At 36.4% G+C, this 16,814-nt stretch overlaps 1 protein-coding gene across 45 annotated transcripts in view; it reads left to right on the top strand.

The window, feature by feature from the left end:
* The window catches only part of LOC116217859 (uncharacterized), a 138,329-nt gene that overhangs the window by 92,331 nt on the left and 29,184 nt on the right, over window positions 1-16,814 (top strand). For 5 of the 45 annotated variants that reach the window (XR_014880904.1, XR_004162580.2, XR_014880924.1 and 2 more), the window contains one exon: window positions 6,219-6,357. The exons of 38 other annotated variants lie outside the window; for them this stretch is intronic. The gene's annotated coding sequence lies outside the window, so the exon portion shown is untranslated. 2 more of the 45 variants (XR_014880926.1, XR_014880928.1) reach the window with 1 other exon arrangement.

Below are 16,814 nucleotides of genomic sequence, written 5' to 3'. Positions count from 1 at the left end.
TTGCCTAGGTTGGATTGACCTTTAAGGACATCTAAGACAGGAGGAACAAAATTACAGTTTGCACATTATCCACCTGAGCAGGATGCAGGATGGGGGTCTAATCATCTAGATGGACTACAAGGAGAGCAAGCAAAAGGTGCAGAAAGGGATTTACAGTGGGCATCATTTATTATTGTCATTATTATTTGTAGAAAAATTTTTTTTTTCTTTCATTAAGGACTGCCTAGAATATCTTACTGTTTTCTGTCAACTAAATACATTATTAAAAGCAGTAAACGTGAAGAGAGTAGAATGCGACAGGTTCACAGTCTGACCTTCTGACCTTCAGTGTCTTGTATGTGTGCCTGCAGCTTTACATTTCATAAGTTAAACAACACAGTGCTTGTCACATCATGTTTCCTGCTAACATAAAATAGACATTCTTCCAAGGACTTGCACCTTTTGCAACAAGTATTTTCTATAGTGCTGTCTCCAGATGTGGTTGAAACACAGGCTAGTTAATCTCATTTCCCAGGTCTGATCTTCTTAATCCACATCCCTGCAAACAAGACAGCCCACATTGCAAAGCCAGAGTTAGTGTAGGAGTACGAGTTGTGTATGAGTGTATAGTATTGCCCAGCAGAGGGCCACAAAGATGGTGAAAGGCCTGGAGCATCTCCCTTATGAAGAAAGGCTAAGTGAACTGGGTCTGTTTAGCCTTGAGAAAAGAAGACTGAGAGGGGATCTGATCCAGGTCTATAAATATCTAAGGTGTGCTGGCAGAGTGGCGAGGCCAGACTGTTTTCAGCAGTGTGTGGAGACAGGACAAGGGGAAACGGCCAGAAGCTGGAGCATAGGAAGTTCCACACAAATATGAGCAAGAACTTCTTTACGGTGAGGGTGACAGAGTGCTGGATGTGGTTAGAAAAATAAATAGGATATAAATACGTGAATTATCTAACCACATCAGTGGTAGAAACGCTAAGGGATGGAACAGGGTGTTGCAGCAGAGTATGCAGGAGAGTCATGCTTGGGCTGCTGTCCTTGCTGCCAGGGCCAGGCATACTCTGCACCCATGGGAGGGTGTCTCGCTCCGATTTATAGGAGGGAGATGAGGTTCTTTTAATATTATATACCCAGCGTGAGATTAAGAAACAACGGTTCAAATGTTGGTCCGACCAGTTTATTATAATCCTAATCAGGGAGACGGGGAAGGGAAGGAGGGCGATAGAAAAAAGAGGAAAGAAAGCAAGAATTGCGTAAAGCGGGGATAGTCACCACCAGGATCCAGCAGCGATCCCATTGCGCGACGTTTCGATGGTCCGAGGTAGAAGCAGCAGGGGGGGAGAGAGCAGCAGCGTGGCCGGCCTTGGGCAGCAAGCAGGTGGCAGAAGGAAGTCGCGGAGCCGATCCACGAGGAAGCAGCAGGACTCAGGTAGCAGGCCCAGGGGAATCCGCCAGCACGCAGGAATTCGGTGGTGAGGGATCTGATGGCAGACACCTTTCTCATGGTTTTCGGTTCCTCCTTTTATCCTCCTTTTTCTCTTGCCTACGTGACATCCCTGGGCGCTTGAGCAAGAGTCATGTGCTATCCCCCCGAGATGGCCATCATCCTGAGATAAGTCCACACAAAAGACCGCTTCACAGCTATTTAGCTGCAGCTTATCTTCCTCTCCTTGCCCCTGGCCTTGTCCATCAAAGTTCTCCAGACAAAGGATTTCACCACCTTTGCCCAGGACTTGTCTGGACTTGTGTAAGTCCATCTGTGTCCCCAGCAAGCTTTGAGACACTGATGTTAGCAGAATAATATCTTACAGAGGGCTCCTAATATACTCTTTTTGATGCTCTGGGTACTTCCACCTCGTGTAAACACCAAAGCCAAGATGAAGAACAGCTACCTCCATATCATGTTATTATTATTATATGTTATATAATATGTTATTATTATTATTATTATGGGGGGAAATGGCCTCAAGTTGCACCTGGGGAGATTTAGATTGGATATCAGGAGACACTTCTTTACAGAAAGAGTTGTTAGGCACTGGAATAGGCTCCCCAGGAAGGTGGTTCAGTCACCATCCCTGAATGTGTTTAAAAACCGTTTGGATGTGGTGGTCAGGGCATGATTTAGCAGAAGGTTGTTAGTTAGGGCAGTATGATTAGGTCATGGTTGGACTTGATGATCTTTAAGGTCTTTTCCAACCTGAACAATTCTGTGATTCTATGATTCTATGTTATATATTAATCTACAACATTTATATAAGTTATAGTCCAAAATAACTCAATTTCATTTATAAACTTCAGAGAATATAAAATCTCCAACCTTTCTGTTCTTAAAAAGCAGTGGATTTAGGCATTAAGATAAAATCTCAAAAAATTTGGCTACCTGGGTATGGTGTGTTTTTCTATTTTTATTTTTTGCTTTTGTTTTGTTTGTTTGTGACAAGCTTCTTTATTGAGTTTCAATTTAGTCTATCTTATGATGGGATAAAATAACTTCTAGATAATAGAAAAAAAGATGGCATTAATACCTGTATCTCTCTGCACTGTAAGAAAATTAACTTGAAACTAGTCAGCCAGATCTTCAACTACTATAAAATCTCCCTGTAAAATCATACTGAAGATTTATATTTATGCACTCAAGAGAGATTTTTTTATAAGAAACCTTTTAGGATGGCACGGCTGTGCTGCACTCGTGCTCTGTCATACAATTTGCAGTATCCGAATGATGTGTCCTAACCAATGGACTTTACTGTACTGAACCATTGCTGCTTCACTAGTAAATGCTGAGCTCTCATAAAGTTTGTTTAAATATTTATCTTACAACTTACTTTACTCTAGGTCACTAGCTATAGTTTAAATCCTGCTGTGGTCTTTCCTTTCTTCCCATGAGAATGTCCTTGCTTGAGTTGATTGATTGCATATTTTACTTTACTGGAAGTAATTCATTCTTATGAATGTCAAGGAACTAATTTTTTCAATTATTTCTTCATCTGTGTCGTTCTTTTAGTGTGTAGCCATCACTACTCACAATAAAATCTCTTAACACTACTTATTATTAGCACTAAGTGTGGTGAACTTGATTGTCTCTACATTTGAATGAAAATTACATTGGATACAATTAGACTGATGATTTTTAGCTTTCTATTAAACATCATTTTTGATAGTTTCTTCCTTTTTTATTAGTTTATTTTTCCTAGGTTTTACATGATAAGTGTGCAATGAGTTATACAATTCTTAACCAATTTAAAATAGATTATTTAAAATATATTTCTCAGTTTTTTTCTCTGTTTAAACCAAGTGTATTCTTCCCTCAGTTACCCAGGATGATCATATTTATTCTTCATTCAAAATTTTCCTTTTGGGGAAATTAACTCCTTGGTTATGTTTTCGTATGTGCATACAAACTCCTTTCTTAAGTGATTTAGGAAAAGCTGGAAAAGTAGCATAGTAAGCTGTAGGCAATCCAGGAGGCTCCTGGATTGCATCAGGGATAAATTCTTGAGCCAAGCAATAGACAGCTGCACAAGGAAGGATGCAGTGCTAGATCTGTTGCTCACCAGCTCAAGTGAACTGATTGATGATATTAGAATTGGAGGCTGCCTGGTGGAGTGGTGGAGTTCTCATTCCTGAGGGATATCAGACAAAGAGTACTCTACTGAGAATTGGGACCATATTATCTATTTCTCTCAATTTCTGCAGAAAATATGGTTCTGTCATTCTTTGCCGAGCTCTTTTGGAGCTTTGCAGGAATAACAGATGGGAAGCTTTTCAACTTCTGTCTCCTGCTTGCCCTGTTTCATTGGATCTGGATTAGGTTATTTAATGCCAAATTCATCAAAGAACTTTTATGAAATGTAGGTTTTTCTGATGACCTGGTAACTACTGCTTCCAAACTTCTGTATCTTTTGCATGTATAAAGGACTTTTCACAAAAAGGAGCCAGTATCTTACTGTTGTATGTTGTTTTCATGCATATCTTCTGACAGTCTTACTCTAACACAGTTTCGTATGCATGTGAGAAGTAATAAATTATCAGTCAACTGTTTCATAATAATGCCTTGAAACTGAAACCAACTTTCCAGCTGTTATCAGAAGTAGCCAGGTTTTCTATTACAAACAGCATTCATTTTATACCTGCTTCTTTCCTTGCTTATTTAATAGATCTCAAGTAACACCGTATTTTAAGGATGTCTTCATTATATGTAACTACTCAACCAAGAGTTTCTGAAAAGACATTTTAGGCAGTAATTTGTTTTCTTTCTTCAATATTCCTTGTACGTAAGTAGTTTTTAGTCCTGTAGTATGTTCAATTGCTTGAGCTGATGACTGAATTTTTAAACTAGACTATACAGTAAAGCCTTTCTGATGTGACTTTTGAAGCGAATAATCACAATCTACCAAAGTTAATGAAACTTTGAATCTGCAAACAGATCTGCAAACAGATGTGTCAGGTAGATAGGTACATGAATGTCTGCTTTGCGATCCCAGAAAGTGGAAATAGTCAGTCTCATCTTTTATTAACAATTTCATCTAACATTATTATTATTCACATCCCTGTGCTGAAAACAAAAAAGATTTATCTTAAATGTTATGTGAATTAAAGTCCTTTCTGTCAAAAGCATTTTTTTAATATCTTTTTTATATCTTTCTTTGTACTCTGTTTGTAGTCTTGAGAAAATCACTGCCAGTATCTGCAGAGCTTTGTATTGAGACTTGAAGATCTAGTTGTTCATTCTATGACAGAGAGAATGGTAAGGTGCTGGAACAGGCTGCCCAGAGAGGTTGTGGATGCCCCATCCCTGGAGGTGTTCAAGGCCAGATTGGATGGGGCCCTGGGCAGTCTGGTCTAGTATTAAATGGGGTGGTTGGTGGCCCTGCATGTGGCAGGGGGGTTGGAGATTCATGATCCTTGAGGTCCCTTCCAACCCTGGCCATTCTATGATTCTGTGATTCTGTTACTTTGTGAAACATCGTGTGCTTCAGGATTGTCATCTTCTCTTTGAGCAACCTGGTCTCTTTGAGCAATGTGGTCTAGAGGGAGGTGTCCCTGCCTATATCTGGGGGTTGAAACTAGATGATCTTTAAGGTCCCTTCCAACGCAAACCATTCTGTGATTCTGTGATTCTCCTCTCCGCCATTCTTGTTCTTCCCATCTCATCCAATCATACGTCTTATACAATTTTCCTGCAACCAGAGTTAGGTTTCCCTCTGTAGCAAAGATACAGACACAAACCTTGATAGAGTAAAACATTTCTCTTGATCTTCTTATTTCCTGTCAATGCCTAGTGAAGGGTAAAACTTCTAGAATACTTGCAGATTACAGGAACTATCCTCTGAACAAAAATATATTTTTATTTATATTAATATATTAATTTATATATTTATCCAGACCAGCCCAGGGAAAAAAAAAAAACCAAAAAACAAGAAATACTACAGTTTAATTTGTACTGAAAATATACATGTTCAATACATAAGGCTGATATTTGAAAATGTTTGGTTTTCTTCAGAAACAGCCAATGATCAAGATTTGGTCCTCAGTGGGCTAGGCATTGTACTTTTGTCACTGATTTAAGAGGAAACAAGGTGAAGTCATCAGTCTAGGTAATCTTGGGGAGGATAAGAGAAAACTTTCTCAAGATTGTTTTTGTAAGATTTGAACAAAAATACTGATAAATAGGAGAGAGTTTGTGTATTTGTACATTTTTCCAGAAGGAGGTGGATTGCAACTTACAATTACCCATCACTGACATGTATTTCAATTACCAAAAGTTAGTTATACGTGAAGAGACAATGAAGAAGGGACAATAAAAACTAATTGTTCTCTTTTCTAAGGAAACATTAATGGCAACATTATTGGCTTTGCATTTACTTTTAGTTGTCTTGAATTCCTGGTGATAAATAATTTAATTCTATAAAGCTATCATTAGAGTTACTGACACCATAAATCACTGCTTTTATAATGGACATCTAAGCACGCAATTTTTACTCTCTCAGTATTTCGAATTAACTGAATAAAAGTTAAAAGCATTTCCCCTGGAGATTTACAATAGAATTGGGTTTGGCCTTTGTAAACAAAAACAGATACTGTCATTAAAAAATGTACTTCCAGCTGCTTTATAGAAATTACCACACACATGAATCTCAGAGGATTTCTCTTAAAATGTGAACTTGTGGCCTTAATAGCAGAGAAAGAATGAGACAAACAGAATTAGGGCCATGGTGCTTTTCTTTTCCCAGGCATCAGAAAGAAAACCTTTGGCAGGAGAGCAATGGAAAGAGATATTAGTGAGTAGCAAAGCAAAGATGTATGCTGCTTTATTACCTGTACAAGAGCTTCTCAACAATCCAAAGAATTGAAGAAGGGAACAGTATTAAGGTATGCATATTTAAAATAGAAACTTACAGTTGTAAAAATAGAAGTTGATAAATTCATTATATGCAGGGCCAGAATTTCACATCTAGAACTCTTTAATTATAAAAGCAAACAGTTGAGTTTGCTACACATTCAGAACTGTATCAAAACATGAGCCAATTATTCCTGAGAGGTAAGTGGGAGTTGGATTTTTACTTAAATCTCAGTTTAAAGGGGAAAAATCTGAGGTAGACAAGGAAAAACTCTTTTGCCAAAATGCACTTATTCTTCTGGACTAGTATACCTTTTATGTGGAAGATAGCAACTATTCAGACCTATGAAAGAAGGAAGCAACTGGATTCCAGGTGTTCAGGTCTGGAATTGTTTTCCACAACTGGAATGGCAATAGATGTTAATGGACTCCCTGTTCTTCACTGATGCCGAAGGCAACTCTATGCCATTGACTTAAAATGGATCACTCCAACGGTTGCAAAATAGCTCAATATCCTAGAATATCTTCAGAGTTAAACATAATAGAATGCCATTTTCCTCCTCTATATATCTTTCCTTCCTCCTTCCTCCTACATACGAGTAAAACCTGCTGAAAAAAAGCATATTGCAGCTGGAAGAAACATTTCTCAGGAAAAAGTGGGCAGAAGATAAAAGCCCCAGAATACTAGGTGTCTCCATTAGAGAATTTCTCCTGCACTGAGCATATCCTTGAGTGATCTCCTATGCTTCCTTTATTTATTGTGAACTGATCATAATATAGAAGTCCCCTCTGCAAAGTCACACTCTATGCACAATATTTTTAGTTTATAATTGTATAACCTTGTCAGGATTGCAATCAATATTCAATATATAGTCAAGATTCTTCAGGTGGCTCATCCTAAACACATCTACCATTCAAAGCCAAGTCAAAACTTTCCTTAACTTTTGGTCACACTTACATAGAGTTAGAACTCTCTTCAGAAAAGAAAATTAATTACAATATTTATATTACTGGTATTTTGGAAATTCCTTAAGTCAGGTAGTCTCTTCCAGCTTTTATTTGTATGGAAGAAACTTATCAAAAATTTAAACAGTATTGGATTTCCTAATAATTTTGGCAAACTTTCAGGTTTTGTATTGGGGAAAAAAGCAATTCTATGAAAATTTAAGCTTGTAAGCCTCCTCACAGGGACAGACTCTGGCAGCAGAGTGGTGCATCATGAGGTACCCTTTGACTCTAGGAAAAATCTAGATGAGAAACTTGGCAAGAAAGTGTATTTTGTACTTCTTAAGGCCCTTTTTTTTTTTACCCTGTCAAAAGTGCTGAATTATTCACAGTATGCTAATGAAGTTCATTTGAGTCATCTGAGCAGTCTCCTCCATTTATTAATAAATTATTTAATGAAAGAGTGAATTTGATCAAGTTGTTTCTGAATTAAACTGGCCAGCAATGAAAGGATAATCAGATAAGAAATAAAGATCAATTACAAGAAAGGCAATGGCAATGGAATTGTGCTGGGAAATGAGAGCCTGAAAGTACTACAGCCTGAAAGGCTTTTGGGATATTCAGCTGATAAAACTTGGAGGAAGCAAGTGTGCTCACCTCAAGGTGCAAAAAGTTGTTCAAGGCGGGGAGCCAAAATATGATAGACACAGGGCATTCTGACAGTAACTTCATTAATGCTCTCAGACCTAAATCTCCCAGAGGATCTACAGACAAGCATTGCAGGGGGTACTGATCCACAACAAAAATAGAAGCAGCCTAATTTAAACTGATATTCTACAAATACATCCATTCTTTTCCCATTTTGAAGTAGATACTTGTTTCCTATTTATTACAATACAGAAGAAGATTGCATCAGCCTTCCATTTGTCCAGCTCTCCTCTATCTCTACAATTCCATTCAACTCACATTTCTAAACAAGATTAGGAAATACAACTTCTTTCTCTTCAGCTCATAATTTTTCATCATTCAATCAACACAACTTTTTACAATATCCCAGATAAAGTTGCACCTTTTTCCTAAATATTCAAAGGAGGGTATACTTCCAAGAAACTTCGTAGGTGTACCTAAGGACATATCTGTCCGAAAGACTGAGTTGCTTGACAGATCATACTAGCATAGAAGCAAAATAGCGAAGCTCCTTGGTTTAAGAATGGTGTTCTCACAATAGAAAGTTCTGGTGTATCAATTCAGGAATCTTTTGTATGCTCCCTCTATTACTTATTCCATAATAACTTGAATTGGGTAACCTTCCAGTCGATTGTCCTAAATTTAGGATTAGTAGTGAAAGTAGGAACAGAAAACAGAATGCAGAGATCCACATTAACTTAGGTCAGTGTTTTTGAATAAGGGATGAAATCTCAGAAGCAACTGCTACATTCTCTGCAAAGGAGACTTTTTTTTTTCTGTTCCTCACTTTAGTAAGCTAATGCTTATAGCTGAGTTTCACTGTGCCTGCAGAACTTGACCATAGAGGGATGTTATCATCTCTTCAAAAGGTATGATCTCCTAGAAATTTTAATTATGTGCCTAAAGATCACTATGTTGGAAAAAATGCACAGTTCTTTGGGGAAGCAGTATAAGAAGTCTTGAAAAAAGTACTGAATTTGTCTTTGAGTAAGAAAGGCATCAGTCATTCTGCCAACATTTTCTTCTATACCAAATAGAAGTGCAAGAAAATACTCTGTGTTCAGAGGAATCCTGAATCTGTGTCAGACGCAGAGAAGGGAGTCCATGTCTTTTATATATGTTGAGAAGACACCTCTGACATATTGGAAAGTGATGCACTGATCCCACAGGTTCTTCAAAAAGAGTCATGCCCTTTGTTCATGGGCTAAAGAATAGATATCAAGTACTCAAGCAGACAGAAGAAAAATTACTACTAAGACAGCCCACTAGAAGTTTCCAGGACTGAAACATAGTTTGGCTAATATTTTCTTGACATTTCTATGATACTGATGAGAATTAAAAAAAGTTATTCTTATTTTGACTCTCATATAGGCAGATGAAGGGACCAGATGTACGTAAGATGAGATGCAATTTTTGGCAATATTTGTAATGCATTATCCCAAGGTGTTGATTCTGAAGTGTTATATAGTATGAAGATGGTGTTCAATCCACTTTTTGTTTGTAAATTTACTTAAATATATCCAAGATTATTGATGACTTTTGACGTTCTTGTATTTCTGCAAAAAGCTTTCAATCACCAATGTAAAATACACTAATAAATTAATTCTGTTATTATTTCAACATTCTGTACTGTAGACCTTGTTGACTGAATATTAAGATTTAGATATTAAGATTTAGATAACAAGGAGCACAACAACTTGTGGTAATTCAGACTCTTTTTATTGCATAGCTTCTGTGTTAAAATAATTGCTTAATAGTGTTCCTCATAATTTGTTTTAAATTTAATGAACAGAACATCAATTGATTATTTTAATACTTGGCAAGTAATCTGAATTTTGACTGACAGTTTTCATTTCTTATTTTGCTCTTCAGTGTGGACTACTGCTAGCATTTACTGCTACCTGTACATCACTATTTATGGTGTGGGATGGGACTTGTACAATTTATCACTTTACAGCTGTTTTACAATGAGACACAAAAAAATCTCTTTGACAGAGCAAAAAGAAAATTCTTTAAGTGTAGATAGTTGTGCCAAGTAGAAAACAGTAAGTGTAGCAGAACCACAGTCCTCAAGCACAGTAGTGCTCTTTATCACTTAAGCAAGGAAACTAACTTGAGAAACAAGAAAAGTACTATGTAGTGATTCTTTTCTGTCACATTCTACAGTGCCTCGATTCACAGGCTCCAAAGATATGACTTACAGAATTTTGAAAATATCAAATGTTTCCTCTCCAACAGCTCTCTAATCTTATCCAACCAGAGCCCTAAGAGCTGGTGGCAACCTTGACTACAGATCTTCAAGATTTAGCATTTTGTTCAACACACTTACAGCAGGAGGTACCATACTCAGGTACTGGTTCTCAAATTTGATCACTTTAATTGTTCAGACACATGAGAAGGAGCCTCTACCATGAAGTCATGAATTTACATCTATAATACGCTATACCTCTCTGTTGCTCCTGATTCTCCAGATCCACAATCAATTCTAAAATATAATTTTATTATATGCAGGTACAACCTTCAAACCTTTACCAAGTATTAAAATATATATATCATACATGGAGAATTTGAAAGGTTTCTGAATATTTTATATGAGGTTTTACAGAAAACATAAACTTTTTTCCCAGTAAATATGCTAAAAATATGTATAGCTAATATTAATCTAACTAAAACATATTTAAATGAAATGCTTATTTTTCTTTCCCTACTAATCTAGTAGACACATTCCTACAATCACTCCTGTTAAGGGTTATTACATTATTTGTAGTAATTCACATTAAAAATGTATTACATCCTCAGGTCTCTTTATTATGATGTATTTTATACAATCTAGGTTACCATTAGGATCACAGTATGAAAAGTACTTTTAAAGTAGCACTTGTCTGTGGAATTCATAGACTGAAATATGTATATGAATTATGCTTATTTGATCAAAGCAAATTGTAAAATATTTCGAACATGACTATTTAAAATCTGTGAAGGCAAAAGCATATGGTTTCTTCTGGATTTGGATTTTTCTTTGTGAAACTATATACAGTATCATTCATGTGTACATTTGAAATGAATGAGAGATGAGAGACTGTTCAACCTTGTCTGCCTTCCCTCTAGCACAGCCAATGTCCCATCTGTTCTCCAGGCCAAAGTGCTTACATTTAATCATGGTGGACAGTTAGGTCCTGTTGGCACACCACCTACTTGGCACTTATGGAATGAGATGATAAAAACTAGGCAGTAATGCTGCACAGAGGGAAGCTGTAATAGCTTTTATCCACTCACTATGAAGAGAAGAGAGAACTGTAAAATGTCCTTCACAGCATCTTAAGCAAAAATTTTTCTCCTCAATAAGCTTCTTTCAGATTTTTTTTCTAAATTGAACTCTGTCTGTGGTAACTACAGAACTTGGTGAAGTAACGAAACCCAAATCAGCTTACTAAACTTAAAATAAAATAAAAATCTATGCTATCGTTCCTCACTAGTCTCAAAGGCTTTCTTTTTTATTTTTATTTATTTTTTTAATTTGGCTTCTTTTTCTACTATTATTTGAATTGAAAATTTGATGTTAAACAGAATCTCAAATGTATTGGAAAAAGTAGTAATTTCAGAAGGTGTTTACATGAAAGTAAAATATATCAAGGTAATTTAAATAAGATGGTACACAAGACAGACAGCAAGTTTGAGACAAAAGGTATGACAGGGAAGGACTTTGCCAAGGTCATACAGGACATCAGCTGCAGAGCTGAAGCTAGAACCTCTCTCCTGATACATAGTCTAATTATGTATTTTTTGCTAGTAAAATTTGCAAGTAAGATACTGTATGAAAAAAAAAATCTGTTTATGTATGGTATCTCCATAGTGAGCAGGGACAAATAAAATATCAAGTATTTAAGGGCTTGCTTAATAAGGAGAGTGTGTTTCAGTAATTACTGAGGCCAACTAGTAGGTTGAGGGTCTTATAAACTGTATATGTTCTCACTGTACTGTCAAAGATGTTCTTGATTAGCCCTCTTGTGGTTTGTTTGCAGTGCCTTTTCTATAATGAGAATGGTGGATGCACATGGTACTGATTGACACATGGTTCTTACATGTAGATCTTTAAGGTTGAATTTCATTTCATTTGCATCAAAAGCATTTTATTTCTATTGTTTCTGTGAGTCTTAGAAGATGTTATTTTAGAGGAAGATTTGCTATTGAAGTGGTGAATTTAAGAAAATTGTGTCTATATTTCTATGACAGTAAAAACACTCATATAAAGGATAAACATCTATGATGATCTAGTTTTCCTTCTTGCTTAACTTGGATTTCTGTATTTATAAGCATTATGTGTTCATTCAGCTACATATTTTGATTTACCAGTTGTATATTTATACACAGTGATCAAAATTTGAACATAGAAATTAACTGTTCCTCAAAAATACCTGAAGAAAATTTATAGTGTATTTATTTATTAATTTATATTAACTGAAAGTTGGGGATTTTTTCTTTAAAACTTAATTTCCCTATTTTCCACAAAAAAAAGTATCTATCTTATAACATCAAATCAGGATGCAAACTTGACCGAAAAGCACAAATAATATTTAGACAACATTCTTTTCCAGATAAGATCTATTTTTACACTCATGTTCGTTTGAGGTTATCTCAGCCATCTCTCCAACACAACCAAGTGCTAGTACCATGTGCAAATGGGAAGTTAAAAATTCTATTTAAAATACATACTCAGTCAAAAAGGATGAAGTTAACTGCCTGAAAGTGGACAGCTCTGAACACTGAAAAGAGTTACTCTCTAAACCAGTAAATGGTATTGGTAACCTGTATGGGGCTGCTGAACCACGGCCTGAACCTCTGATTGATCACCTGAGGTGAGCAATGAGTCAGCCACGGGAGCACAGGTGAAGGTAAATCACCTGTGCTGCAGGAAGGGGTGGAGCCTGGCTCCACCTCTCCTAGACCCATTTAAGAGCTGAACTGCCAGTGGGGAAGGATCTCTCTGGAGATCTGCTCCATCGGAGTTCATCTCGTGAGCCCAGGACAGGCTGAGTGACTTTCTCTCATTACTCCAATATAAATTATATTAGCCAAGCTCCTGGAGATATACATACATACATATATATATATATATACATATATATATATATATACATATACACACACACACACCATCTATATATCCATTGATTATACAGTAACCACAGATCCATGAAAGAGAAAGTCTGATATCAGTGTTGCACTACTGGACAGGAAACCTTAGCCACAGCTTGACGTAATCTATAGAACCTAGTGGAGGTGGAGGGAGAAATCCTTGTCCTGAAGAAAATGTCACAGGTGAAAAGCAGAACTATGAATCTGCTTTAAGAAGAAACCAAATTAAATAAAATTGAAGTTACAGTAAAGATTTAAGATTATGATGTCTAGGAGGGCAGCACAGTGACAAGTTTCAAAGATTCTGTTTTATCTAGTTAAGTTCACTTATAACAGCAGAAGACGAAAATTTTATCTATCCAAACTCAGCAGAATAACTCCAGCCAATCTCCTCAGATCTACTGTCCGTGTAGAACAGCTGCTTTCATGAAGGCAATTAATTCCATTTTAACTAAGTCAGTTGGAGCACTCTTTTGAACATCATCTTACTGTAGCAAACAAATGGAAGATTTTATATTATATATGTAAAGTCAGCGAATTCTCCTCCTAAGAGAGGACTCCTGTAAACAGCAGAATCTTTGATGTCATCTGAACTTTTTTAGCATACTTTTTGCAGGCAAAGGCAGTGATAAATCCATTGATTTGCCCTAGAAAAAAAAGCAGGTAGCAATCTCAAATGTAGCTATTTGCAGTTTCCAAGGTACCTTAGTAAAATAAAGTGGTCTCTTATTCTAGATAAATCTGACTCGAAAGTGGGAGATTTGCAGCTATGTGAAGGTTGAAGTCTACTACTCAGTGTTAAACTTGGGTCAACTGTTGTTCTCTGCCATGGGATCTGAAAAAAGTCTCAGTGGGCTTATTTCCAGAATATTAAATTATACCACTTTCTGCTGTGTTTCAATTTCCCATACCACAAGACACAGTATCACATAGGAAATGTCAACAAGAGAAATGACAGAAGGGCACTGTAAGAGACTTGCAATAAATGGATGCAATTCTCATAGCCTGAGTATATCCCTTCTGTCTTTAAAAAGAGAAGCCAGTAAAACACAGGGCATTTTCTGGAGATTAATGGCAAGAAGGAAGTGTTGGGCTGTGGCATTGCCAAAGACTACTAGATTTACACTGGTTACCCATTCTTCAAGAAGAGCCCTTTGTAAAGATAGCATGTATGAATATCAGTGAATGAAAATGACCATAGTTTACACATTTGCAAGGCGTGGAAAATAGCATCTCATCTTTTTTTCTTTCAGTTTTCTAAAAGACATTGGGAAGGGCTCTTTGTTTTTTAATTTCAGATTCATATTTCCCACTTCCTTTCTCATTTTACAATGTAAAACAGCATAACCTGGAATTGTCAAACATATTCACTATTTGAGGAATCAAGGCATCTTAGTATTTTCTTCTCATTGTCTTTTTTATATTTCTGACAACCTCTATCAAAAGCAACCTTCAGAAAACGTTAACATGCTCTAGGTAGCAAATGGCTAATTTTTCTATGGTATTAGAGTGTCACATAGCCTAACAAACTGAATAGTATTTTGTTTCCCTGTTCTCAAAAAAAGTTTGTAACAGCAGCACTAAATATTCTGGTTAGCACTGACTGTGTGGTGAGGCATTAAAGATTTTTAGGATAGTTTGATCTTTTAAATTTATTTTTATATTACTTCCATATATGAAGTCCGCAACTGGAAAAGAAAGAGGAAAGGGGAAGGGAAAATGGGAAGAGAAGGAAAAAGAAGAAAAAAGGTGCTGTTATCTTACCTAACTACCTTGTCTAGGTGTCTGCAGTAAAAAAAGCTACTGTACTCTGTTTCTTTGCCTCAAGGCAGCTACATACTGATTTCTTGACCTGTATTCGCTATTTTTTTCCTCAGAAAACTAAAGGAAAGTTGCTTGTCTTGCTGTTTTGTGATTTAATTGTGCAACAATTAAAATAATTTGGAAAAAAAAGCACTTTTTTCTCAAATCAGTTGATCCAGTCTTTGTAATACACAATCAGAGAAGATCTGTTGTGTCCAATTAGACATTTACTACAGAATTCTCTGGGTCTTTCTTGACTACTCTAAGTTCTCCTTACTAGTAATGAAGAGGAAAAAAGCATTTTAGGCTGTCATTTATTTTGTCTTGAATCTTCAACTGCTTGCTGTTTTCAGTCTCATCTTGGAAATGTCTGTTTTTTCCACTGATAATTAAGTAATTAAAGTCACTATTTCAGATGATTTTTTATGACTATTCTGTAGAAATCCATATTCACTCAAAAGCAATCATCTTAGATAACGGATTAAATTCTGTCCAGCATTTGAGTAAGTCAGGTATTTCTGAAGAATTGAATGAGCTCATAATCCCAACATTTTTTAATGATCCATGTCATAGGTTGTGCCTTATACTCTTTGGTTGAGTCTTATATTCTCTGTCTGAGTCTGCCATAATACAAGCCATCAAGAAAGAAATAGTTTTGGAACATCTGAATTTTATCAACTAGATCTTCTGTTTTCCATAAGCATTAGATGCCCATGACTCCACACATTGCAGCAGGCTAAATTATGTTGCGTTTCACACTCAGTTTATCCAGGAATACTCCAGTCTCTTCCTTGTCCTGTATTAGCCCCTCCTCCTGGCTGTCCCATATACTTTCCAACAAAAGCAGAGAAAATTGACTTTCAAAAATCTTTACCCAGTCAGGTAATTTAATAACATACTTCTTAAACATCTTAATTAGGTTATTGTTCTGAGACCTGCCTCTCTTCAAAGCCAACATAAATAATAAAATATAAACTTTTAACTTGGATGCTTAAATCTATGTCAAAAGTGAATGAAGTGAGAAAATGCAGTAGTTTACCAAACACTGTTTCTGTTTCCTTGAACAAATTTTCCAAAGATTTCCTCAATTAACAATGCCGGGGAAGATAATTAAAAAATGATTTTAAAAATGCTAGGACTTGGAGGAAGGAGAATAGTTTGAGTATGCTTAGGAGTTTCTGAGGAGAGGGATGCAGCTGCAGATGGCTAGATGTACAGTAAGGATCCATGTCGGCCCTCCACAGAGTCTTGGCAGTAAGGAATCAAAGATTCCCCCACACTCCAGTCCTGCATGAACAAAGAAAAATATCCACATCAGGATCGCAGTTCTGTAGTCTCCAGTACTTAATGGGATATTTCAACCATGACTCACTACATGATTTACTTACAAAATAAAACACATATTTTTATAGGTCTTGATACAGAGGTAACAGTAACAGTTTATATTGAAAATTGTTCTTCATTCTCAATTTTCAGATTTTTTTTCCCTAATAACTCCGCCTTCAAGCTCAGCAGATCCTTAGACTTTTTTTTTTCCCCCCTCTTACAAATACTGTGAATATGCACAGAAAAAGCAGCCCAAATGTATGCAGGCTTTGCTATACTTACCCAAATTACTCTGAAAGATTTCTGAGGATTACAGGGGTTAAAGAATCTGGGACTGATTAGAATTCTTGACCCTGATCTTGTATAGACAACTGTCTGACAGTCAAAGTAGTCTTTGGACGTGGGCAGAAGAAGACTAGCAGGGTCTATAACTAGCTTGTGGGGCCTAGCAGTGATCTTTCTCCTTTTGTCCTTTCATGGAGAAGTTTAAATGAATTGAGAGTTTCATAGAATACTGGATTTTAGGTTTATGTGCCAGTGACTAAGTGTCTCACTGGACATTATTTGCTTTTTCAGTATTTTCATGTTTTCC

This window comes from Meleagris gallopavo, chromosome 1 (assembly GCF_905368555.1).
Source record: "Meleagris gallopavo chromosome 1, MGAL_WU_HG_1.1, whole genome shotgun sequence".
Lineage (NCBI taxonomy): Eukaryota > Metazoa > Chordata > Aves > Galliformes > Phasianidae > Meleagris > Meleagris gallopavo.
This window is presented reverse-complemented; position numbering and strand designations above follow the sequence as displayed.